The sequence below is a fragment of the Sminthopsis crassicaudata genome, chromosome 3, assembly GCF_048593235.1.
Source record: "Sminthopsis crassicaudata isolate SCR6 chromosome 3, ASM4859323v1, whole genome shotgun sequence".
NCBI lineage: Eukaryota > Metazoa > Chordata > Mammalia > Dasyuromorphia > Dasyuridae > Sminthopsis > Sminthopsis crassicaudata.
The window spans coordinates 328,656,436-328,683,623 of NC_133619.1; the positions used below are offsets into that span (position 1 = coordinate 328,656,436).

At 35.2% G+C, this 27,188-nt stretch overlaps 1 long non-coding RNA gene across 1 annotated transcript in view; it reads right to left on the minus strand.

Moving 5' to 3' along the window:
• Nucleotides 1–27,188, minus strand: part of LOC141559533 (uncharacterized) — a 58,331-nt gene that overhangs the window by 29,461 nt on the left and 1,682 nt on the right. The window lies entirely within an intron of this gene.

A 27,188-nucleotide genomic window follows, 5' to 3' on the forward strand; every position in this document is an offset into this window, starting at 1 on the left:
CTTTGTTCCAGGCTTGAGATTTATTTCTCAAAATCCTAAACTATTTTTGCTTTCTTTCCTGCTCTATCTATAGTATACTCTAAGGATAAAAGTCATTTGTTTTTTTCCTCCATTGACCTTGAGCCAAATATTTTCTTGTACTTCCTCTCCCCCCATTTCCAGATTTCCTCACAAGCATCCCTTTTTAAATAAACAAAGTTATTATCCCACCTTTACTTTTACTTATCGCATACCCTTTGACAAAGGTAAATTCATCTCAGATCCATGACTCAGTTCTAGGGTTCATTCCCACAAATCTCAGTGAAAGATATAAGGTCAAATTTGCCCTTTTATCTTAGGACTTGACATTCCCCTTATTTGTTGCCTAAACTTTGGACATTTGTGTGTAGACATTTGTAGGCAATGGGTTCTACTACTGGCTCCTATCTCAGCTGTTGTTTCCTAGGTAGCACTGGACCTCTCAATTGCTATAATCCTTCTTTACAGCAATTCTTGTAGATATCTAAATTGGGGGTATACGTCATATATGTTAGCAATCTTCTCCCTTCTCCAATCTTTTAAAATTTTAAAGCCCTTTTGATAGATTTGCAAGACATCAGGCAAATGCATTATGTTTGTCTTTTAAAAACTGTACCATTATATAAAATCTGATTTTCTCAGTTTCTTCCTCTTTAGAGTGAGAGAATTGGACTAGTTGATCTCTAAGGTCCCTTTCATCTTGAAAGCATTCTATTACTCTAATAGTCCCATAATACCAATTTAATATATATTTAATATATAAATATATATATAATATAATATATAATATAATAAAATATAATAATATATATTTAATATATAATATAAATATAATATATATTTAATATATAAAATATATTAATATTTTAATAATCCCATAAGACCAATTTCTATAAGTCTGCAGAATCTATGTCTAAAGAGCTATTTATATATTTTAATACATAAATTATTGGCATAGTATTTCAGTAGGGTTCTATTGCCTAATAATTATAGTATTTTTTTAAAAAAGTTTTTAAAAGTTCTATACTCTATACAACCTTTTTGGACATAGGGTACATATCTAATCATTTCAGACTTGCTAGACCAAGTACTTATCTTGTGCAGCTAAGCTCCCAGTTCTGATCCTTTATTGCTAACTTAGCTGATCATACCCCTTTATGACAACCCAAATCTCAACAATAGCATCTTACATTCTTGAAGCATTTTAGAATTTTTAAAAGAGGTTTCATATCTACTATTTCATTTATCTTTATAACAATGTTTTAGAATATATTAGATGGGATTTTGTAAAGTCTAGGCTAGCTCCCTGGAGGCCTCAAGAATAGCCAAAGTCAGGATAAGTAAAACTCCTTGGTCTGTAGGGGGAGAAGTGAAGGAGAAAAACAAATTGCCACAGGCTTACCACCAACCTTTCTCCTCCTAGTCCTGCCAAAAAATGAGTCTGGTTCATCTCACACCACCCTCTAATCCTTCCTATTATTATCTGTATATACCAAATATCCAGCCAGTATAGAATAGTGAGAAGGGCCATTTTTCCAAACATATGCTAATAATCATTGTCCAATAGTTAATTACCCACCCTTAAGTGCTTGATTGTTTGATTCAAGCACACTTTTAAGAGTTTCAGCCCTGTACAGGATTTATTTTAATGTATAAATAAGAAAAACCATCTCAGAGAAGATTAATGATTTACTCAGTCACACATTTGCTGGGGCTAGAATCTTGGCCTAATTTCTACTCTAGTTTTCTTTTTTTTTCCTTTTCTTTTCTTCTCTTTCTTTTCTTTTCTCTTCTTTTCCTTTTCTTTTTTCTTTCTTTCTTTCTTTCTTTTTTTTTTTTTTGGGGGGGGGAAATTGGAGTTAAATGACTTGCCCAGGGTCACACAGTTAGGAAGTGTTAAGTGTCTGAGGTCAGATTTGAACTCAGGTCCTCCTGACTTCAGGCCTAGTGTTCTATCCGCTACACCAACTACTTGCCCCTTTTCTAGTTTTATTATTCTATGATGAATTTACTCCAGCTATTTATTACAATTTCAAAATTGGTCTCTTAAACATCATTTGATTTGAGAGTAACTCAAATGTTATAATTATAGTTTGTTCTAATCCTAGTCTTATCAAAATATTTTTATTAGAATGTCCCCTTTGAACTCATACAGGGTCCTTCATGGGGATTATTCCCCTTTTAAGGTAGCAATTGTTCCAGAGCTAATAGAATCATTCTCTTTAGGGATCTTCTGTTTGTGGGTTCCCAAGAGATACAGCTTTGTACCTTTTTCATTAACTCAACTGTTTTATTTTAGATTTATACATAATCTAACCCTAGACTTATCAAGATAATTTTATTAGAATGTCCTTTTTTGAACTCACACTGAATTCTATATTGGGATTATTCTCCTATAAGGATAGCAATTGTTCTAGCGCTAACAGGGTTATTTTTAAAGATATCTTTCTGGCTATACCTTTCCAGGAAAAACAATTTTGTACTTTTTTTTCATTAATTCAATACTTATATCTTAATCTAACCCTAATCTTATCAAGATGTTTTATTAGAATGTTCTTTTTTGAAGTCATACTGACTTCTATATTGTGATTATTCTTTCAGAGTAGCAATTGTTCTGGAGCTAATAGGATTGTCCTCTTTAAGGACCTTCTTTTTGTAGGTTCCCAAATTGTACCTTTTTCATTAATTCAACTGTTATACCTCGATCTAAGGCTAGTCTTATCAAGATAGTTTTATTAGAATGTCCTTTTTTGAACTCATGCTGAATTCTATATTGGGATTATTTTTCTTTAAGGTAACAATTGTTCTGGAGCTAATAGGATTATTCTCTTAGATATCTTTCTGTCTATATTTTCCTAAGAAATACAACTTCATACAATTCTCACTGACTTAATTGTTATACTTTAATCTAACCCTGATCTTATTATTATTTATTGAAATGTGTTTCTTATACTCATGAAGAATTATTTATTGGGATTATTCTCTTAAAATAGCAGAATGCTCTGGAGTTAGTACAACTGTAGGATTTAGAACTGGAAAGGATCTTTAATATCTTTAAAATGAAGATCAATTCCTTCATTTTAAAGATAAGGAAATCAGATCCTTGCGAGATGAAGTTTCTTCCCTAGGTCACAAAGATAATAAGTGAAAGAAATAATATTCAAACTGAAGTCCTCTACCTTTGAGTCTACTGTTTTTGGATAGCTTAGCATAAAAATCTACTCCAGATGGTTTGACTTTCTCTAAGGACAGATAATATTCCATACCTACTTCTTGCTAAGTGGTTCAGGAAAGACTGAATTCGCTACTCAAGAATTCTTATTTACCCTCTGAACCCTAATAGTCTGATGTTTTTCTCTCATGGAGAGGAAAAGAGCCACAAGGAATACTGTTATAAGGATGGACACAGACCTTATTTAGTCAAAGTATATTGAATTAAAAGTTAATTTTTTCACTTTCTTCTTAAAGAGGAGTTAAACCGATCCTCCCCCCCCCTCCAGTTTTCTGTCTGAAACCTGCCAAGTAGGAGTAATTTGAGACTAACATAGAATAATCCTCCCTTAGCAACACCTTAGCAACAGTTTCATTTCAGGTGCCTTGGATGCAGATTATTCCAAAGCTATTTTTTTTAATAGTTTGTATATCTTGCTACAAACTACCTAGCAAAATGTACAGAAGTCAACTTAACCTCCAGTTAGCTCCGATACTAACTTCATTAAGAAATTATCATTTTTTTCTTTTTTGAATTGATTTTTCTTGTGCAACATGATAAATGTGGAAATATGTATGGAAGAATTGTACATGTTCAATGTGTATTGGATTATTTTCTGTCTAGAGGAAGGAGTAGGGGGAAGAAAGAAAAAAAATTTGGAACACAAGATTTTGCAAGAGTGAATGTTGAAAACTATCTTTGCATATATTTTGAAAATAAAAAGCTATTATTTTTTTAAAAGTTGTTTTTTGTTTTGTTTTGTTTTGCAGAGACAATTGAGGTTAAGTGACTTGCCCAGGGTCACACAGCTAGGAAGTGTTAAGTATCTGAGATCAGATTTGAACTCAGGTTCTCCTGACTTCAGGGCTGTTACTCTATCCACTGCACCAAATAGCTTCTCCCCCTCAAAAAGTTTTAAGAAATAAGTAATAGTTCCCTAAAATCTTTCAGGTGCTTTTAAAAAACCATCTGCTATCCACGAAACTCACTTATAATAGGCTGTCTCTGCTCTGGACAAAACTCTGTTTTGGTACCTGGCTTTGACCTTTTCTAGAAATTCCATTCTTAGGGAATGCAGTAGTAGTAGAGCAGGTGCAGCTAGATATTTCCTGATAGTTTCCTTGACTGAGATATGAGAGATGAAGAAATCAATCAGATATATTCTGCATGGGACTCTACTCCTTTTGCCTTTTGCCTGTGTCAAGGAACTTCTCTACCTAGTGTGGAGATAATGATGTAACTAAGAGTTGCTCCTCTACTACTCCAAAAGCTGTGGGATTATTTCCAAATGACTCCACTGATCTGTTTTGCCATTTGCAAAATGAGAATATGATCTCTTATACTACCAACCTCATGGGGTTATTGTAAGGCTCAGATGAAATAAAGGCTGTGAAAACAATACTCATACCAACTCTGATTATTTTCCTGCCACAATTAATGATTATATCAATTTTTAGAACAGAGATTAAAAGTCACTTATGATGTTCCTTTAAAAAATGATCAGTAAACCATTGTCTAAAGTCATATTTGTCAAATAAACAGGTATTTTTGCCGGTTTTCTATATTTTGACTGAATATCAATACTGTAGCTAAGAAAACTTCATTTTTGTTGTTGTTGTTAATTCACTACCCTGAAAAATACAAGGTTGTATGACCTGAATATGTGGTCTGTGAACTGAATATTTCAATTAAAAAAAACTCACATTAGACCCTATAATCAAATGGATATAGTTATGTAGTGGCTAATGATTTTCTTTTACAAAATTAATTCTGAAATGTTTCCCAACAACTCACTGCAACTCTGTTCTTCTTTGAACTTTATAACTTATTCTGAAGAACGCAAACTGTACTGATTCTCTCTTCTGGAAGTTCTACAATGGCCTTTGGCCCAAAGCCACAAAATTCTGACCTGCAGTTTTAACTGAGCAAGATATTCAGAGCACATCCAAGCAGGCAGCTCCTTGGGTGAGACTGTGGAATGGGGGGGAGGGAGTTAGGTGGTATTTCTGTTGTTTGCCCAGTTTTCATTCTTGCCCCTTTGGGGATCACTTCTGTAACAGGGATTACAAAGGCAGCAGAAGGCAGTTCTGTGATCATTACTTGTGTGTTGGTGGAGTGAGAAAGAACAATTTCTAATTTCTGCCAGTAAAATTCTTTTCTGTTCCTGCTCATTCTGGCAGTAGTCGTCTTTTCAGTTTTTTTGGTCTTCACCCTCCCCATCCCCCCAGACTTAGAGATGCTTACATTAGTGTGCATGCTGGATTGGTGTGGGAAATGAAGAAGGCACTTTTCTATTTTTCCCTTTTGATGCCATTTCTCCTTTAACTTAACTTCTCCTTTTGTTTATACAAACAAACAAGGAACCAGGTTAGTTTTGCAACATCAATGTATTCTCCAATATTCAACTAACTGAATGTCCAACTGTGGGATTGCTTACAAGGTGACTGTCTTGATTGTATAGATAGACCCTTGGTTGAAGGAACACAGGAAAAGAAGGATGAAATCAGGGTAGATCAAATAACAAAATTGGGAAGAGGCAAATTGCACACCTTTTATTTCATGTATCTTCTCTACTGTAATAATGAGCAGAGAGTTGATGATATAGAGTGAAACATTTTAAGAAATATATACTAGCCCCCCCAAATCTTCTGATGGTTTTTTAAAAAAAACTTTATAATGTCCATAAAACTCATTTATGACAGGCTTTGTCTACTGTAGACAAAAATCCTTCTTTGACAGAAATATCAGTGCTTGGGAAGTGGAGGTAAAAGGAAGTTCTATTAGCTGGCCCTTGATAGCTTCTTTAATTGGAAAATGAGAGCTGGGGAACTAATCAGCCATCCCTGAGAAGGATTCTTGTTATGGGCTAGAACTTGAAACAAGGTACTAAGTGGAATTGAGGAGACAATGGTTAAATCTAGTTTAGCATTGATTTAATCCTACAACAAATAATGGTTTCTAGTGACATAATGATTGGTGTATACTCAGTGTGGAGCATATAGGCTAGAAGCTCTCAGGGCCAAAGAAAACAAGTGCACTAGAAGCTCTCGATGCTGAGACAGATTCATTCCATCTTCCACCTTTGTTGTGGCTGGAGGCTGAAGCACAAAGCCTTGGAAGTCAGGGGAGAGTCAGAAATCAGAGAAGGCAGGCGGGAGCTTAAGCTCTCAGAACCAAGGAGAGAGATAGGCCTCTAAGAAAACTAACCAGGCCCCAGGAAAGGAGACAAGACTTGGAAAGAGACAATAAAGGATTTAAACTTTAACTCCTGGCTGCACTTTTGGTGATTACTGAACTGAAAGGAAGGCTGCTCCAGAAACCCCCCAAGAAACCTGCTCCCAGAAAACATTACATTTTAGAGAAGAATATTACAGATTCTCCCCTTTTTGGCTTTTTCTTGTGTCAAGGAGCTTTCCCAGTGGGGAAGCCATAATAAAACCATGGGTTTCCCCTCTACTACTCCTGGACTAGAAGGAATAGTGAGATTATGACAGAACCTTAGTGTGCTCAATCCATATGATGGCCTCTTAAAGGATTATTATTCATCTTCCTCCTTAAGCCCTTTGAACCTAAAACCCACAAATTCCTCCTCTAGTACTGAAACCAATTGTATCTTTCTCTCTTAAGTGTTAGGCCTGTTCCCTTTTTTTCATTGTTTCTTTTCCTTCATTACTCTACTCCCAGATGTTAAATTTGTCTTCCTTCAGGGCAGCTAGTTGGTCCTGGCTAGCTAAAGCATGAAGTCAGGAAGTGTCATCCGCCTGAGTTCAAATATGGCCTCATTCACTGATGTGACCCTTAGGCAAGTCACTAAATCTCATTTATCTCTCATTCCTCATCTGTAAAATGAGCTGGAGAAGGAAATGGCAAACCATTATTGTATCTCTGCTAAGAAAACCCCAAATGGGGTCATGAAGAATCAGACAGGACAGAAATGAAAAGAGCAATAGAAATTAAAATAAACCAACAAAAGGCCTATTACTTTTACCATTCACTAAATGATTTTTTTTCTGTTGTGAAAATGTTCATAAGTCTCAAGACTTCTATAAAGGACTCTATAGAACAAAATAACCAATATTTATTTCACCAATCTGTGATCATTTCAATGATTCTCACTCACACCCCTCTCTGTAGTCCTTTATTACTCCCACTGGCTTATCCATTCATCATTTTCTACCCAACCAACCATTCTCCACTCATCCCCAATCACCTTAAGAAATCCCCCCATCCCCCGGTGTATTCTCCTGTATATATATCTTTGTGTCCTGTGTGTGCATGTTGGTATATGCCTTTGTGGATGCTATAATTATTGAGCGATGCTCTCAACAAGATTGATTATCCTGTTTTTCAGATTAGAAAGCATTAATAAGCCAGGCAATTTAGAGGAGCACCAGAGAACCCAAGGAGCTACGATAAAAGATAATAATAGTTCTTGATTCAAAACTATGAATCCCAGACAATCCCTTTTTCATGCTCAACATCCCAAGCTGATCCTTAAACTTTCTTCCCATCCAGGAATTCAGGGATAGGAGATAAGGGATCCTCTAACATGGTATTGCCAAGTATATTTGTCTTTGCCATTCTGTTCAGAGCCTGACCCAGATGAATGGAAAGAGGGCATTGCTAGTACATCAATACCATAGAATGATGTTATCCTAAGGGCAAACTGTCAATTGCTAATGTCTCATACATTTCTTTTCTCAAAGATTTCCTAAATGTATCCCATATGTTGGCTTTGAGCTTGCAGCATCAGACTCTTTCATTGCATGGCTTAGTTCAGACCTCTGAAATGGTTATTTCTGAACATGTTTGATTTTAAACTTGATGCAGATTATGTCTTCGATTTCATCTTTTTCACTGGGGTGTTCTTTTACTCTGAACTTTTTTTTTAAGTCCCAAACTTGTCATTTCATTAATGCAATAAAAATGGAAATACTCTCTAGCCATGAGGATCAGCAATTTTCTACATCTTATAATTTTAGATAATTGCCTGCAGCATTGAGACATTAAGCACTTGTTCAAAATTCTCTAGTCAATATGCATCAGAGTGATTTGAACTTGTCTCCGAGGATGCCTCTTTACCTACTTGCTCCATACCGCTTTCTCAGCTGCAAATATTAACACAAAACATATGCCTTAAAAATTCTTAATCATTCCTAATCATTACCCCATACACTAATGGAAGTTCTAAGCTATTGAACTGCATGCTGCCTCTTAACACAAAAGATGTCTTATAAAACTGTTAATCGCTTTTTATCATTAGCTCCATATCATGAGAGAGTAGAAGGTGAAGAGCAAGTTGGAGAGAAGCTTTAACACACTGAATTCCATGCTGTCTCTCAATTTTAAACATTGTCACAAAAGACCTACCTCAAGGAATTGTTAATCACTCTCAACTTCTGGCCTTATTTCCTAGTGGGGACTCCAACATACTGAATTATAAGCATTATCTGAAAATTAAAATAAATCCTGTTAAAGTTGATGTGGGCTCTATGACAAGATGAAAATTAATGTTCTCTGATTAAGACCTCTTATTTGACTATTTCCAAAGAATGGTACCCTATGGCAACCAATGGTGACCATGATCATACCATTTTGTATTGACATTAATGATTTTCCACTGTGAATTATTATATCTAACAAATGATGAATTACATAATTTGCTTTGTTTAGTGTTGGTACAGCTGCATATGAACATGAATATTTAATAAGTAATATATGGTAATACATGGGCAAGTATACTTATGAAATTACTTTTTTCCTACCATGAAAAGCAAAGGATTTGGCTGAATTTTCAGGTTTCAAACTTTCTTTTTTGAAAATCATGATATTTCCAAATTAGGTGAAAAACTACTTTAAAAAATAAGAGAAAAAAAATTGGCCACAATCTAACTCTCCTTGTATTCCTGATATGTGTATCCAGAGCAACTGTGTCTATTTATTCTCAATCCAATAGTTCATTGAAAAGTTTTTCAGGCAAATGTAAAGTGGTGCTTGAGCTATGTCTTAAAGGAAGTGAATGATTCTTTGAAGTAGAGATGAGGGGTGAGTTTCTTTCATGCATGGAGGGAATAAACAATACAAAGACATGGAGATAGGAGAATGAATCCTGTCTTTGAGGAACAGAGAGTAAGTCACTTTGGATGGACCCCAAGGTATGAGAAAGGAAGTAATATGTAATGAGACTTGAAAGAATGTTGGGGCCAAACCAAGAAAAACTTCAAAAACTGATTAGAGGAGTTAATATATTATCTTAAAGACAATAGGGAATCACTGAAATTTATTAAATAAAAAAGTGACATTGTCAGATCTGTGCTTTAGAGACATCTTTTTGTTGTTTTTAAAAAATATTTCATTGTAGTGCTTAATTTTTATATTGCCTTCATTTCTAAATATATCCTCCTCCCTTTCCATATTCAGAGAACCATCCTTTGTAATAAAAAATTTAAAAGCATGAAAAAAATAATCCAGTAAACCTAACCAAACTATCAATGAGTGACAGTTTATGTAATTTCCCACATGTAGATGTTATTTTGACAACTATGTGGATATATTGGTAAATTGAAAGAAGAATCAGAAAAAGTAGATGAAGACCTATCAGGGAGTTAGGGAGACCTATCAGGAGGCTACTGTAATGGCCTTCATGAGAGGTAATGAAGACCTCAAGAAGGGTGGTGATTGTGTGGGTGGAGAGAAGAGATTAAGATTAGACATGTCAGAGGCAGCTAGGTGGCACAGTGGATAGAATGCTGGATCTGAAATCAGGATTCAGGAAATCCTGAGTTCAAATGTAGCTGAAGCTGTGAAACCTTAGGGAAGTCATCTAACTGCTGTCTGCCTCAGTTTCCTCAATTATAAAATGAGATTGATATTAGCTCCCAACTCCTATGATTGTTGTGAGGATGAAGTGAGATCTTATTTGTAAAATACTTTTAAACCCTAAAATTGTTATTATAATAGCTATTATTTTTCACTTAATAGTATTTTACTTTTTTCCATTTACATAGAAAGTTTTTAACCTTCACTTTTATAAGATTTTGAATTCCAAATTTTTTCTCCCTCCTCCTCCCTCCCCCCAAAAGCAATCTGATAGAGGTTATGCATATACAATTATATTAAACATATTTCTACATTAGTAATGCTATGAAAGAAGAATCAGTACAAAGGGGAAAAATCATGAGAAACGAAAAAAGTGAAAATGTTTGCCTCAATCTGCATTCAAATCCCATAGTTCTTTCTTTGGATGTGAATAGCATTTTGTATCATGAATCTTTTGAAATTGTCTAGGATCATTGCATTGCTGAGACAAGCTAAATCTATAATAATTGATCATCACACAATGTTGCTTTTACTATGTACAATGTTATGCTGTTCTGCTTATTTCACTTACCATCAAGTCATGCAAATATTTCCAGATTTTTCTGAAATCCTGTATAACTGTTATTAAGAAATGACAAGTTTTGGCAGTTGAGTGAATATATTGTATGAAGAAGATTATGTTGTTGAAACTAAGGTTGAGGTTAAAAACTTGGTAGAGCAAAAGAATGTTATTGTAGGGACACAAGAAAGTTCAGTTGAGGGGATGGTTTTTTAGGAAGATAATGAATTATGTTTTGGAAACGTGTTTCAGATATCTCTAGGGTATTTATCTTCAAATATCCAAAATTATTATTGATGATATTGGAACTCGAGAGAGAATCTAGTGCTAGATATAGAGATCTGCAAGTTATTCACATTAGGAGTTATAGTTAAACCCAATGAAGCTGATCAGAGCATCAATATAGAACAGAAAGAAAAGAGAGCTCAGGATAGAGTCTTGGTGAATCTTCACAATTATGGGGCACGATATGAGTGATGATCCTACAAAGGAGACCAAGAAGAACGAGGAGATAGTAGTCATAATAATGCATAGAGGGAGATTATTTAAAACCATAGATAACAGTAGCAAAGGAAGCAAGAAGAGTAAATGATCAAATTATGCTTCTTCCCTCTGGGGCCATGCCCCAGAAGTGCTACTGCCCACTTCTTCCTATTTCTTCCAATTTCCATGTCAGGTAGGAGTGTCTCTAAAAAGTGTCTTTCCACTGTCTTGGACTCTCTGCTCATAGGGCAGTGTTCACCTTCTTGCTTAAGTCCAGCGTTCCATGGTCTTCCCCCACATAGTTTTTTCTGTTCTGGGATTTTTCTCCCAGTCCCAACTAAATACATCTTTAAATGGCTTATTCGAGGTAAATTTGTGACACTTTTCCCAAGTGTCAAAATTGTTAGTTTTTATCTCTGTCCACAATGCTCACAGATATTACTCCTTCACCTGTCCTTCCTATGTGTCAGTCCTGTATGTGCTCAGTACAAACTCTAATAAATTGAGGGCTGCTCTGTTACCCTATTAACAATCCTCTGTTTATTATTTAGACATTGTTTCTTCTGTTTGACATTACTATGGCCATTCCCTTTTCTGGTGGTGTCTAATAAATTCTACTATGCTGGCTCTTTAAGGTTCTATCCCCCCCATCTTTCCAAACATCTATTGACTTTCTTGTTCCCCCTATATTTCTTGAGATAAAATGTTCATGAAAGATACTAAGCCTTTATGTATCCAAGATAAAGCTAAAGCTGGCAAAGTTATTTCTCCTAGGTTTTGTTTTGTTTTGTTTTGTTTTTGCAAATTTATCCCCTCAATTATCATAACAGCTTTTAGTACAAGTAAGAAATATTATTTGAATACCCAATATAGGGACTCTGTATCTATACTCAAAGGATACTCTATAAAGCATTAGCAATAAAGAAGCAGGAAATGTGGCTATTTTCTACAAGAAATTTATAGTCTAATAAGAATAAAAAAAATATAAGACCCAGATGAGGTGGGACATCTTTCTGGAGGGAGAGTCCTTTGTTGTCTTGCAGATATGGAGGGAGATACTGTGGGGTTTTTTTTTGATAAAGGAGATTATTTGACGATATATCAGAAGAGGACCTTAAAAGGTTTTTAGAGGAAATTGAAACTTTTAAATGGCTACCTGATACTTGAAGCCATAGATATTTTATCCCTTTGATTTTTGAAGGGTGGTAAATAGATATCATTCTTACCCTGCCAAATCTTTCTGAAGATTGTTGAGGGAAAGAGTAAACAGTGAGCCACGGCCCTCTTTGGTTCTTTTCAAAAGTATAAATCACAGTTTTCCTTATAAATGGATGAGCCCAATACCAAATCAAGTAGTTAACACTGGTACACATAAGTCAGACATATTTAAATATTTAGATACATCATGTTCTCTTTGGAAACTGTGTTAGCTCCATAGATAAGGATACTACTTCATCACAGATGCTATTTATACAGGCCACTTTTACCATGCATAGAAGAATTATGGTATAAATTGAATATGATGGGATGATATCTAAAAAAATAAAATAAGGGGCATCATTGGGAGAAGGCAGAAGGGAGAGGTAGAATGGGTAAATTATCTCACATAAAAGAGGTACAAAAGAGCTTTTATAGTAGAGGGGAAGTTGAACCTCAATCTCATGAGAATTAGTTCACAACTCTATCAATAGTGTATTAGTGCCTCAATTTCCCCACATCCCCTCAACATTTGTCATTTTCTTTTTCTGTAATAGTAACTAATCTGATAGGTATGGGGTAATACTCAAGAGTTGCTTTAATTTGCATTTCTCTAATCAATAGGAATTTTGAACATTAAAAAAATATGACCATAGATATGTTTGATTATTTTTTCTGAAAATTCCCTGTTCATATCCTTTGACCATTTATCAATTGGGGAATGGCTCTTACTTTCATGAATTTGACTCAATTCTCTATATATTTGAGAAATGAAAGCTTTATTAGAGATATTTGTAAATTTTTTCACAGTTATGAATAACAACTGTATTTACTTCCATTTATCTGTTTATTTTGCTCTGTATCTCTTTTCACCAGCCTCCTTCAATCTGGCCTTCCTTCTATTAGTCCTCCTTTCCCCTATTCCCCTTCTCTTTCTATTTTTCTGTAGGTTAAGAGAGCTTTCTATCCCAACTAAGTCTATATGTTATTTTTCTTTTGAGCCAATTTTGATGAGATTAAGGTTCATCTTCTCCCTTACCCAACATCCTCTATCTTCCCCTCCATTGTAAAAGCTCTTTTGCATATCTTTTACATGAGATAATTTACCCATTCTACCTCTCCTTTCTGCCTTCTCCCAGTGCATTCATCTTTTTCACCCTTTAAAGGGCTACAAAACTATGCATACCCTTTGACCTAGCATACCACTAATAGGTCTATATCCCAAAGAAATTACCAAGAAAAAACAAAGAAAGAAGGAAAATCATTTCTATGTGCAAAAATATTGATAGCAGCTCTTTTAGTGTTGTCAAAGAATTGGGAATTAAGGGGATGTCCACTAATTGAGAAATTGGGGAATGAGTTGTATATAATTGTGATTGAATATTATTGTGCTATAAGAAATGAGGAGCAGAAAGTCTTTAGAAAAACTTGAAATGATTTACATAAACAGATGCAAACTGAATTGAGCAGAACCAGGAGAATAGTGTGCATGATAACAGCAATATTGTAAAAATGATCAAGCTACAAATGACTTTGCTATTCTTAGCAATGCAATGATCCGTGACAATTTTTAAGGTCTCATGATAAAAAAACTATCTTGCTCCAGAGAAAAAAACAGATGGAGGTAATTCAAATTGAAATATACTTTTTCATTGTTTCCTTCCTTCCTTCCTTCCTTCCTTCCTTCCTTCCTTCCTTCCTTCCTTCCTTCCTTGCTTCCTTCCTTCCTTCCTTCCTTCCTTCCTTCCTTCCTTCCTTCCTTCCTTCCTTCCTTCCTTCCTTCTTCTTTTTTTCTCCTTTTTTCCTTCCTTTCATCTGTTTTCTTCCAAAACAAGAAATGGAAATATCTTTTGCATGACTATATATGCATACCTATGTCACACTACTTGCCTTCTCAATGAGGAGAGAGGGAGAGAAGGGGAGAAGAATTTGGAAACTTAAAGTTTTAAGAAATAAATGCTAAAATTATTTTTACATTTAATTGAGGGAAAATAAAACATTAAACAAAACAAATAAATAAAAATGAAAGATGAATAACACCACCACCTTGAGGTGCATGCCTGGAACCTTCAGTGCCATTCAAAGAAATCTTACCACTGAAGAATCTAACAGTATCTTGCAACGAGTGACTTGGTCTCTGCTGCTTCTGATGTGTTGTGAAGACAGTAGGATAAACCCAAAACAACTAAAGCAAGAGCCAAGACCAGAGCTCCCTGGGTAATGAACAGGAGATGGTGGCTTCGGGAAATCAGTGTTTTAAGAGCTTCTTATTTGATTTAAGTCTTATTAGTTACTTTGCATTCTATTTTAAGTAAATCTTCTTTCCTTAACTATGATGTTGTGTGATTTATTACAGTTTTGTTGTGATAGATTCAGTGGGCAAGGGGACTTTTGGGTCAAGGCTTGAAATAGAACAAGTATCCTTTGAATATCACGGATCCAGAATTTGTCAATAAAGATAATGTTCAAGGATCTAGATGTAAAACAATAAAAACTAAAAATGAGCTAAGAAAAATAAAAGAACTCATTTAGCATGGGAATGGACCTTGGAGATAATCTAATTCAATCTGTTCACTTTTTATAGATGAATAAACTCAAATGCACAGGGGTTTAGTGATTTGTCTGAGGTCACAGAAGCTCCAGGAAGCAAAGTCAGGATTCAAACCTAGGTCTTCTGAGTCCAGATTCAATGAGGTTTCTATTATAGCACATTGTCTTAAGTATTCCTTAATACTTAATACTTAAGTATTCCAATTGTAAAATATTGGTAGAGAATGAAATCAGCCAAGATACCAAAAATAACAGAAATAGAAAATAAAACAATGAGGCACTTCCCCTGGGTGGATGAACAACACATTAAAAAAAAATTAAACATGAACTTATAAAGTTAAGGAAAAATAAAAATAAATAAATAAATTACTGTCTGTCTTCCTCCTACATGAGTATACCCAGCCTTTCCACCTTGCTTATTTTGAATTACAGAAGTATAATAAAATCAATATGCTGCTTATGACTCTATACTAACCATTTCTTTAGCTTTCAAAACTAAAACCCCCTTTCCTGCCCACCATTCTCCTATATATGTAGTATTGTTAAAATATAGGTTTCTTGAGGGTAGGAATTGATCACTTTTGTTATGCTTAGTGATTAGAAATAGTACTTAACATAGTAAAAACTTAATAAATGCATTTTCATTCATTACTCATTAAGAAAAAAGCACAAGTAAACAGAAAATTAGATGAAAATTAAGAATCACAATATAAAAACAACTAGGGAAAATAATGAAGAGTTAGTCAAACCTTAAAATATCCATAGACACAACAAAAAGCTGATTTGTTACAAAAGAAAAAGAATCTGCATGCAATTGAAATAAATCAGTTGGAAATAAAGACTCAAAAAAAATCCATATCCATACCAAAATGGGTAGCTTTTGAGGGCTTAAAAATTAATCACCAAAACCACCACATGGATAGTTCTTGGTGACTTTTAGACATGGGATTGACTTTTTCCAAGTAATAGTTCAGGAATATTAATCTGATAGTGATAAATGGCATGGATTTGATAGAGGAGACTCCAAGAAAAGTCTCTACACTGAGCCCTCAACTTCCTAAGGGACAAGGTCTCTCTTTTGACCCAATAAATCAGAAAATCCTTCAAAATGGAGCTTGTTCCATTACTACTTTTTTCAAAATTTTCTTTCTCTTAACTGGTTCTAAGCCTGGTCCATGATTTTATTCAGTAACTCTGAAAACTCATAGAATCCAAGAGATATACAGATTCTGAGAGGCTACTTAGTTTGAACTTGTTGCTATTGTTCACAAGTTCAAAGTTGCTGATGTTTACTTATCTCTGTTCTGCTTCTTCTTCTGCCATATTTTTTTTTGAGACAAGACACATTTTTAAAAGGGGGATTATTCACGAGGGAAAAATAAAGTTATGGTTTACCTACATAATAAGGAACATGCATATTTTGAGTGCTAAAGAGAAATGGAAATCAGCCCAGAATAAATTGGAAAGCTCATAAGCTTACTAAATCTCCTCTAATGCTAAGCTAAATATCCCTTCAGACTCCCACAGGAGTTTGAACTGATCTTGGCACCAGAATACCAGCCATTTTCTAATCACAAATCTGCTGCCACAAGCTCCTCTCTTCACTGTTAGTAACCTGAGACATGTGTAGGATTCTCTTGTCACATTATAGGTTCACCTTGGGAGTGGTGACTTGTGGGTCCCTCCCCACCTCCAACTCTTCACAACCCACATAAGAAGAAAAAGCATCATCCTTCAAACTCTTTAAGGAAGGGAATAAGCCAAGCCTTGGCACAAAAACTTCTGCAAATTTCAATTCAATAAACATTTTTATCATAGAATAGAAATAATTAAAACAAATGACTTTTTATATAACTACAGTTAATTTCTGTTTATTTCCTGTGCTTAGCAAAGTTCCTAGCACATAGTAGGTACTCTAACAAATGCTTATTGATGGTATAGATAGTCCACAGAAATGTTTTATGGGCAAATTTGGTTGAAAAATTAATCTCCTAGCACCCAATCTCATAGTGCAAAGCCTTTCTAAATTTTTTGTAGGTTGATCCTCTGACCAGAGATGCATGGTCAGTTATTAGCCCTTCCAACATTGTAAGAACTGAGCAGGCATCATTGAGCTTTGTTAGTACTGATTTTAAAAACCCAGGATCATTTTTATGGCAATAGAAGACATCAGAACAAAACTATAATAGAGGTCTCTATTATTCCATGTGTGTTCATCTTTATTCCTTTGTACAACAATAATCACTATCTCAATTTACCACGATTTGTTTAGCCATTCCCCAATTGTTAGACATCCACTTTTTTTTTGATAGTTATTTTTGTTTTTGTTATAGAAGACTCCTGAAAGGTAGGGACCATTTCTTGTAAGTCCTCCAGAGTTTGTAGTGTAGTCCTGAGAACATAATAGAAATTTAACAAATACTTATTCATTGGTTATTCTGCAGGTGAACATTTATTGAAATCCTTAACTATTTTAAGTAAATTCATATTATGTTGTAATCATTTAATATGACATGGATTATATTATACTATTGTGGCATTATAAGGGCAGCTAGATGCCATGTGGACAGAATGCTAGGCCTGAAGTCAAAAAGATGGTCCTTCTTGAGTTCAAATCTAGCCTCACTTACTAGCTGTGTGATCTTAAACAAGGCACTTAATCCTATTTGTCTAAGTTCCTCATCTGTAAAATGGGCTGCAGAGGGAAATAGCAAATCACTCTAATATCTGTGAAGAAAACCCCAAATGGGGTCACAAAGTGTCAGACATGATTGAAATGAGTGAACAGCAGCAAAAACTGTAGCTGTGATATAGTGATGTATCCTTTCTATTTCTCCCTTTGTCACTTTCTCTGACTGCCTGTATGTCTTTATCTCTCTGTATCTGTGTGTGTCTCTCTCTGTCTCTGTTTTTGTTTTTCTGTCTTATTTATTTGTCTCTGTCTCTAATTCTCTCTGTCTTTCTGTCTCTGTCTCTATCTGCCTTTCCCCTAAACCCCTCCCCCCATCCCAACCTATGCTGGCACGGGAACACAATTGTCATATACAAAAGAACTGCTGGGTGTTTCTACTAGGGTTATATCTCAAAAATATCTTAAAGGAGGAAAAGGGATCCAATGTGCAAAAATGTTTTTAGCAGCCCTTTTTGTAGTGGCAAGAAACTGGAAACTGAGAATTTGGAGAATGGCTGAATAAGTTATGGTATAGGAATGTTATAGAATATAATTGTTCTATAAGAAATAACCAGGAGGATGATTTCAGAGAGGCCTGGAGAGACATGAACTGATGCTGAGTGAAATGAGCAGTACCAGGAGAGCCTTGTATTTGGCAACAACAAGATTATATAATGATCAATTCTGATGGACAGGCCTCTGAGCAATGAGATGATTCAATTCAGTTCCAATGGTCTAGTGATGGAGAGAGCCACCTGCACCCAGAGAGAGGGCTGTGGGAACTGAGTATGGTTCACAACATAGCATTTTCACTCTTTTTGTTGTTGTTTGCTTGCATTTTATTTTCTTTATCATTTTTTCTGGTTTGATTTGATTTTTCTTGTGCAACAAGATAATTTCTTGTGCAACAAGATAACTTTATAAATAAGTATCCATATATTGGATTCAAAATATATTTCTACCATGTTTAATACCAAGATAATTTTATAAATAAGTATCCATATATTGGATTTAACATATATTTCTACCATATTCTACCAAGTAGTCCAATACTTGTCATCTAGGGAAGGGGATGGGGGAAGCAGGGGAAATTGGAACACAAGGTTTTGCAAGGGTTAATGTGGAAGAATTGTCCATGCATATGCTTTGAAAAATAAAAAGCTTTTAATAAAAAAAATGAACTGCTGGGAAACAAGATACTTTGGACATTTTTGCCTTCAATAAGTTCTTTTTTTGAGGGACTGCTTTCTTTTAGATCCTCTCAGAACTCTTTCTGTTTATGCTCAAGTACTGAGGGAGGCATTATTGTATTTCTTACACTAATGTTCCTTTTTAATGTACCTTTCAATAAATAAAGTATCCAAGTGAGTAGCACCTCACACTATGGTATCTTTGTGTCATTTATTTTTTTCTTCTCTTTCTTGCTTTCTTTTTTCTTGTTGAGGCAACACAGCTAGGAAGTGGTAAGTGTCTGAGATCACATTTGAACTCAGATCCTCCTGACTTCAGGACTGGTGCTCTATCTACTGTTCCACCTAGCTACCCCACTTTGTGTCATTTCTAAGTTGTTCATCAATCATTCAGCTGGATAAATCTAGGTTAATTCAGTTCAATTCAGAAAATACTTATTATGTATTACCACCTGAAAGTGACCCCCAATTGGTTAGTACTTTTCTGTCTAAGATCTGTTCTGCATTCATCCTGGGTATATCAATTTATACACATTTATGATTATATGAAGACACAATATACATACATATGCATAAATACACACATATATGTATTTTCTTTGATTAGATAGTAAGTTCCTTAGAGATCCTGAGGCTATTTGTGCTTTTTCTTTGGATACCCAGTATTTAGCACTGTGCATGACACATAGTAAATGTTTAACATGCTTGTTAATTGATTGATTGATGGTTAAGCACCTCTCACATTAAAGCATTGTGATATCTAGATATCCAAAAGTTAAAAACTACAATATAAGTTCCACCCTCTAGATAGGAGTTGGTGCATATAGCAGGTATAAATAAATCCCGAGTAAGGTAGAAAAAATGAGAAAAAAGTGCTCTAGGGAAATTTGAGAAGCAAGAGAATACTTTCAGTTTGGGGGATCTGAAAAAGTATCATGGAGGCAGAGACAGAATCTGTTCTGAATCTTAAGAAAAAGATTTTATCAGGCAAAGATAAAAAAGTTCATTTAAGGAATGGGGTCAGATTTCATGAGTGAAAAGGGATAGAAAATGACAAGATGAGCTCAAGGAATAACTAATGTTTGAGAGGAAATATTATGAAATGAATAGTCGATTGGAGTTAGACTTTGGAGGAGCATGGGTTAAGGAGTTTGCATTTTTGACTCTATATAACCTAGAATAGTGAAGACTTTCAAGGTAGGGAATTGTATGGCCAAATATGGTAATCAAGTTTTGTCTCTGTGTGAAGAATGGGGCAGCTAATTGGTGCAGTGGTAGAATGCCAGGCCTGGAGTCAGGAAGAGCTGAATTCAAATCTATCTTCAGACACTTACTAATTGTGTGAACCTGGGCAAGTCACTTAACCCTATTTGCCTCTGTTTTCTCATCTGTAAAATGAACTGCAAAAGGAAACTGCAAACTATTCAAGTATCTTTGCCAAAAAATGCCAAATGGAGTCACAATCTGTCATGACTGAAATGATTGAACAACAAAGGATGACTTGAGATATATTGGAAGTACAGTATAAGTAGAAATAAGTGAATAGATTTAAGTGATACTGTGGAATAGAATCAAGAGAATTTAGCCATTTATTGGATGTAACAGATGGAGTTAAGGGAGAAAGAAGTGGCAAAGATGATGCTGAAGGTTTGAGCTTGGATACCTGGGAGGATGGTAGTTCCAATCATAGAAATAGGGAATTTAGAAAGTAGGATAGATTTAGAGAAGAAGACAAGTTAAAGTTTGGATGTTCAGAGTCCAGGATAGTAGTTCATTCAGTTGAAGAAATTTAACTGGTAGTTGAACATGTTCACCTAGATCCCACAGGAATGATTGGGAATCTATAAATTTTTGATATTTACTTGAAAGTGATTCTTGAATCTAGGGAAACATAAGATTGCTTAGGGGTAAATGAGTGAGTATAGAGAAGGCAAGCATTTAGGGGCACCCGTACTCAATTATGCAGGGGCATGATAATGCAAAAAAAAGATATTAACAAGGAGCAGTTAGACAAATAGGAGGAAAGCTGGAAGAAGAAAGCATCATGAAAAATAGGGAAGGAGAGAGTATGAAGAATGACAATGAAATTGATAACATCAAATGCTATTTAAAAAAATAAAGATTGAGGAAGGATCATTGGGATTAGCAATGAAGAATGATCTAATTTAATAAGAGCTTCCAAGAGTTGAAGTAGAAGTCAGACCCCAAGACTTGGGAAGTAAATGAGTAGTGAGGAAGTAGAGTGGATGCTGGCAATTATTGAGATAATCAGAAAACTATTAATTTATTTGCCTAATGGATTATATAGCAACCTAAAATTTCTTTGTTTTTCCAAGAGGTTCATTTCAAGGTAAATGAGTTGAATATGAAAGTAGAATTAAGGGTAAAGAAGGAGGGGACCAGTAAGTGACATTCTGGGAATTTTTCTGATCTTCCATATTTGATTGGAAATAGATACTATTGTCTTGAGAAATAGACACTATTGTCTTGAGAACAAATACCAAAATCTGATATAGATTTAGAGGGAAATGTATTAGATTATTTGGTAGAAAGATAAAGCCAAAAAGAAGGAATGGTTTCTTCTCCAAATCTTTTTAAGGTGCTTTATATAGAGTTTAGACAGGGATATAAAGACATTTTCCTGATTGAGTTTATGTAGGCAGTAGATAATATCCAAGAGAAGGACAGTTTGTGACGTATACCAGTAGGTAAGTCAACCTATTTTGAGCAACTCAAAACACAGGATTTGAGTGAACCTCAAACAAGATGTGAGTTGAGGGCCTAGAACAAGAATGTTTTGGGGGGATTCAGGATTGAGGGAATCCAAAATGCTTTGTAGTCCTCTCTGGTATTCCTAGAGAATTACTGAAGTCAGGGTAACATTCTGAGTTCAAACAATATCTTCAAGCGCATAAAGTTAGGTTCAAACAATACTAATAAATAAAATAATAATCTACAACATTCCTGTCTAATTTTTCTTGGAATCACATTAATAGAAAATATAATTCACACACAGGAAGCAATGGGATGGATAGTATTGTAGTGAAGAGCACTTGATTTGAAATTTAAATATTTGGGTTATAATCTAGCTAGGTGGAAGAGTGAGTAGAATACTGAACTTGAAGTCAGAAAAACTTGGAATTCAAATCCTGCCTCAGACACTTAGCATCTGTTTGCCTCAGTTTTCTCATCTATAAAATAGGATAATAATAGCATCTACCTTCCCAGGATAGTTGTGGAGATGAGATGAAATAATATCTGTAAAGTACTTTGCAAACCTTAAAGGACTAGATAAATAATAACTACTATTATAATTTTGGTTTTCCTTCTTCCTATGTAACTTGGGACAAGTCATTTGTTTTTGGGTCTCAGTTTTCTTATCTATAGAATAAGGAGTCTGAACTAGATAATGTTCAAGGGAATGGCAGATCTTTATAGTTCTAAGGGAAGACTTTTGGTTAGTTTGATCCTCCATAGAATTTAACATGGTATCCAAGAAACATCTCCCACTGAAAATAGAAATGATTCAGGTTCATGTCAAAACCTGTCTCACTTATGGACAAAGGGAGACGTTTTATCTCATTTGAATAGTTGAGCAGAGATACATGGCCTGAGTTGACTTCCCCTTCCTTTGCTTTCCCATCTGTCAGTCTTTTAAAATGACTTGAAGAACAGAAGGAAATGACAGAGTTGCACACAATTAATACTAAATTACTGGAATTCTCCACTGAACGTCAGCTCCAATCATAATCACATGGTGGCTCATGTTCTACGTTTGTTCAACAAGCTGCACCTAAAGTCCTGGTGGTATTTTTCTGTGGTTCTAATAACAGGATTAGATAGCATATGTTCAAACTGAACAAGCTACTGATGTGCCAATGGGATGTGTCTATAAGCTTTGGATTATGAGTTTCATATGCAAATGTGACTTCTCAGAATCCTGGCAAATGGCAATTTCCAATTGAGAAATGACCTTTGATTCCAGCTGATATAAAAGAGTGTTAGACTTTCATCTTGGGGCTTTCAGAGAAGTTAGGTAACTCATGGGATGGGGTAGTAGCCCCAGTCAGGAGACTGGAACTTGTGACTTGACCAGTGATTTTCTGAATAACAACTTGAAGGTGAAAGGACACCTTGTTTTTTTCTAGATCTAACTTTCTTTCTCTAGAGGTTAATAACTGTACTTCCCAAATTTCACAGGATTATAGAAGGATTAATCAATGAAATGTGTAAATAATCCTAAATGGAAGGCTACATTGATCATTATGTTATTTTTATTTCTTTGGAATCATTTATTAACTCCACCCTCTTCATTCAAAAATATATTAAGTACAGATCACCATGCTAAACTTGGAGGAGAAATAAAATTTAGATGAAATATGATTCCTGATCTCTTAGAAGTTAAAATTTATTGAAGTGTTTTCTTTGTCTCTCTGTCTCTGTCTGTCTTTCCCCTGTCCCTTCCCCCTTCTCTCTTTCTCTCCTTTCCTCCCCCATCTGACTGTCTGTCTTTATTTCTCTCTCTCTCTCTCTCTCTCTCTCTCTCTCTCTCTCTCTCTCTCTCTCTCTCTCTCTCTCTCTCTCTTTGTCTCTCCTCTCTCTCTCTCTCTCTCTCTCTCTCTCTCTCTCTCTCTCTCTCTCTCTCTCTCTCTCTTTCTCTCACACACACACACACACACACACACACACACACACACACACCCTGCCACTATCTACTGCTTTCCCTTTTGGAATATTGACTCTATCTTCAAATTTACATTCAGAGACCATTCATTCAATTTTAGAACTCTTCCTGAGACTAAGCTTTTTGTGGTTGGTGGTGAAATACAGGCATCTCCTCCCCATATCTATTTGTCTCTAGATTACGCTTCATATACCATCCAATCATCCATCAGAAAACCAAGGCCTCGTCTGAATATCTTGTCATTGGCACTGCCACTGTCCTCATAACTCTCCTCCCTGTCCAGCTTTTTCCCTGTTCCTTTGGGAACTATAATCAAATTAATTTTACCACTAAAACTGGAAAAGGTATGAAATTGATTTCCTGATAATTACACAAATAATCACAAGACCAAAACTCTTTTTCCCTCCTCATCTTATATTATGAAGCTATCTTCTACCACCATCTCCTCCTTCACCTCTTTCTTACATGAGAAGGTGGTCCATTACCTGCACAAGTGAAACCGTTTCATCTCCTCTTCTGTAGCTGATCACTCCCATTATCATTCCTACTCTCTCACTATCGCTTGATTGCTTCTTCGATGGTTCCTAACATATTTATATCTTCCCATCCTCAAAAAACTCCCTCATCTGCTCATCTCTGTCAACTGCTGTCCTATATCTCTCCTTTTTTAAAAACCAGACTCCTCAAGAAGTCCAGCTATAACCAGTTTCTCTAGAAATTTCTTTTCCTCTTATTCTCTTAACTTTTGTGATCTGTTTTTTGATACCATCTTTCAAATGGAACCACTCTCTTCAAAGTTAATAATAATCTCTTAATGGTCTCTCAATCTTCATTCTTCTTGAATTTTCTGCAGCTTTTGATATATATGACTGATCACATTCTTTTTTATACTTTCCTATCTTTATGTTTTCATGGTATTCCTTATCTGAACACACCTTCTCATCCTCCTTTACTGGATCTTCATCTAGCTCCTGTCAGATAACAATGAGTGGAATCCACAGGGCTCTCACCTGGATAATCTCTTTTCATTTTATATTATTTCACTTCATGATCTCATCAGCTCCCATGAATCAAATTAACACCTCTATGATCTTTAGATCAATGTACATAGCATTAATTTTTTCCTGATTCTTAGTCTTGCATCTTCAACTGCTTATTAGACATCTCAAATTGAATGTCCCAAAGATATTTAATATTTAATTTATATTACTGTGTTCAGAATTGAATTCATTTTCCCTTAGTACCCCATTCCAATGTTGTATCAATATGATTGTTAAGAAGTCTCATGTCTCATCAAAATTACTTTTCTATGCTTCATGAAGAACCAGCAAGCTCCTCATAAAATCATTCGAGAATATTAATATTTTTATACAAATAACTAGTCTTGTCTTTCTTGTTTTTTTGTTGTCTTTCTCTCATTTCTCTTCCATGTTGTCTCCTCATTCTCTCTCTATCCTCTTTTTATTAAAATATAAATGTTCTCTTTAATACTCAAACACCAATGTTTTAAATAGAAGGTACAAGAAAAAGGATTATATCTGACACTTAACTGTTACTATAGTTTTTGAGGGTGGAATGGGGGAGTTGTACGTTGAAGTTGTCAAGTTAGTAACAAACCTGCTATCTCTTTTGCCAGACTTTCTTATGCTCTCATCTGAATATTTAAATAATATTTTATTAGATTTTCTTTCATCCTTCCTTCTCTCCTTCCTTCCTTCTCTCCTTCCTTCCTTCCTTCCTTCCTTCCTTCCTTCCTTCCTTCCTTCCTTCCTTCCTTCCTTCCTTCCTTCCTTCCTTCCTTCCTTCCTTCCTTCCTTTCTCTCTCTCTCTCTCTCTCTCTCTTTCTTTCTTTCTTTCTTTCTTTCTTTCTTTCTTTCTTTCTTTCTTTCTTTCTTTCTTTCTTTCTTTCTTTCTTTCTTTCTTTCCTCCTCTCTTTCTTTCTTTACTTCTCTCTCTCTTTCTTTCTTTCTTTCTTTCTTTCTTTCTTTCTTTCTTTCTTTCTTTCTTTCTTTCTTTCTTTCTTTCTTTTTTTCTTTCTCTTTTTCTCAATATTCTTGTAGCTATTATTGCTGTTGAGTTTTTCAGTCATATTTGACTTTTTATGACTCCAATGGGGATTTTCTTAGCAAAGGCACTGGGATGATTTGCCATTTCCTTCTTCAGTTCATTTTACAGATGAGCAAGCTGAGGGAAACAGGGTTAAATGACTTACCCAGGATCACACAGCTAGTTAAGTCTCCTGAGGCCAGATTTGAACTCAGAAAGAAGAGTCTTCCTTCTTCTAGGCCCAGCACTCTGTATACTGCCACCTAACTTCCCCAATATTCTTTTAAAGTATAGTCATTAAGATGGAAAAGTAGACTTTCAAAAATATTTAATTAATGCATTGTGTCAGGAACTCAAAATACTGCCTTGGCCTTTTGGCACTCAGCAAATCCTGAGAGCAAAAGGACTACATCTCCTCCCTTTCTTCAAAGTTCAACTTGGGCTCCACTTTCACTCCAAGTTATCCATATCAACACTCAAGTGGAAATGCTCTCTCTTTACTAATACTTCTCTTAGTATCTTGCCTAGACCTCTATTTTGCCCAAATATCACCCACCCTTCTGTAGTCATATATGTGCATGTCTTCTTCACCCCCATCATGAGATTATATGCTCCTTGAGAGCAAAGTCTATGTTGTAACTGCCTGTTATTTCTAGTGTATTGCATACAATAGGGACTTAATACATTTCAGCTGATTAAATAGATGAATGAGCATTGAACTCTATCCTGAAGGGAGTGGGAAGACACTCATGGCAGAAATAGAGATTTGACCCCTTTATAGGTAAGGGTAAGACTGAGAGACTTTACTAATGCCAGCCTCCCAAAGCAGTCAGACTAGGCATTGATCCAGGACACCCTAAGGAGGCATCAGCATGGCTTGTTTCTCTGCCTTTTCCTGTGGAAGCCAGAAACCAAACCTTTGATCTTTCTGTCAAGGATGATTTCATGTAGCCTGCTGGGTTCAATTCCCCTAACATCTCAGCTCTCCCTGAGCCCATCCGATGCTTTCAGACAGAATATAGAAGCAGGATTACTTCCCAGACCTTAAATACCAGTTTCTTTTTTTAAAAAATATATTCTAGAATCAAGGCAGCACTCTACTTCTGACTCATTTTCAGTTTGTGGTCACCTGGGAAAGTCTTTATTAGTAAAAGAAAGCCTCAGAGTAAGGTGGTTCAGTCTACTCCTCATTCTGCTATTTAACCAGATGACTGACCTCAGTCGGCTAAAATACATAACATCTCCGAATCTCATTTTCCTCATTTGTTTATATGATTTTTTAGTACTAGACTATGATTTCTTTAGCATAGAGAACGCTTACTGAAGAAAATATTTCCTAATGTAGATTGTCAACATAAAGTCTTAAAGAATTCCCTGGGATACTTAGTGACTTGCCCAGAATCACATAGCTAGCATGTATCAAACTTCTGGCTCAAAACCATATCTTCCTGACAGAGATCCACTTTCTGACTCTCTTCTTTCTCTGCTTTGCCTAATTCACAGGCATAGTTGTGTTTTGAAAACTTTAAAGTGATTTTTAAATGCAAGGTGTTTTTTTTTTTCATTGTTATTTGCTTCACAGATTGCCATAGCAAAAAGGAAAGTCATCATTAAATGACTAGCCTACTAATGATATTCCTCTTTTAATTAGATAAGTTGCATCTCAGAAAATTATCTCAGCATATTACTAGGGCCACATTGAAAGATATTCTTCTCTGAAGAAGAAAAGGACTAAAAGGTGTCACTAAGGAATTGTATGA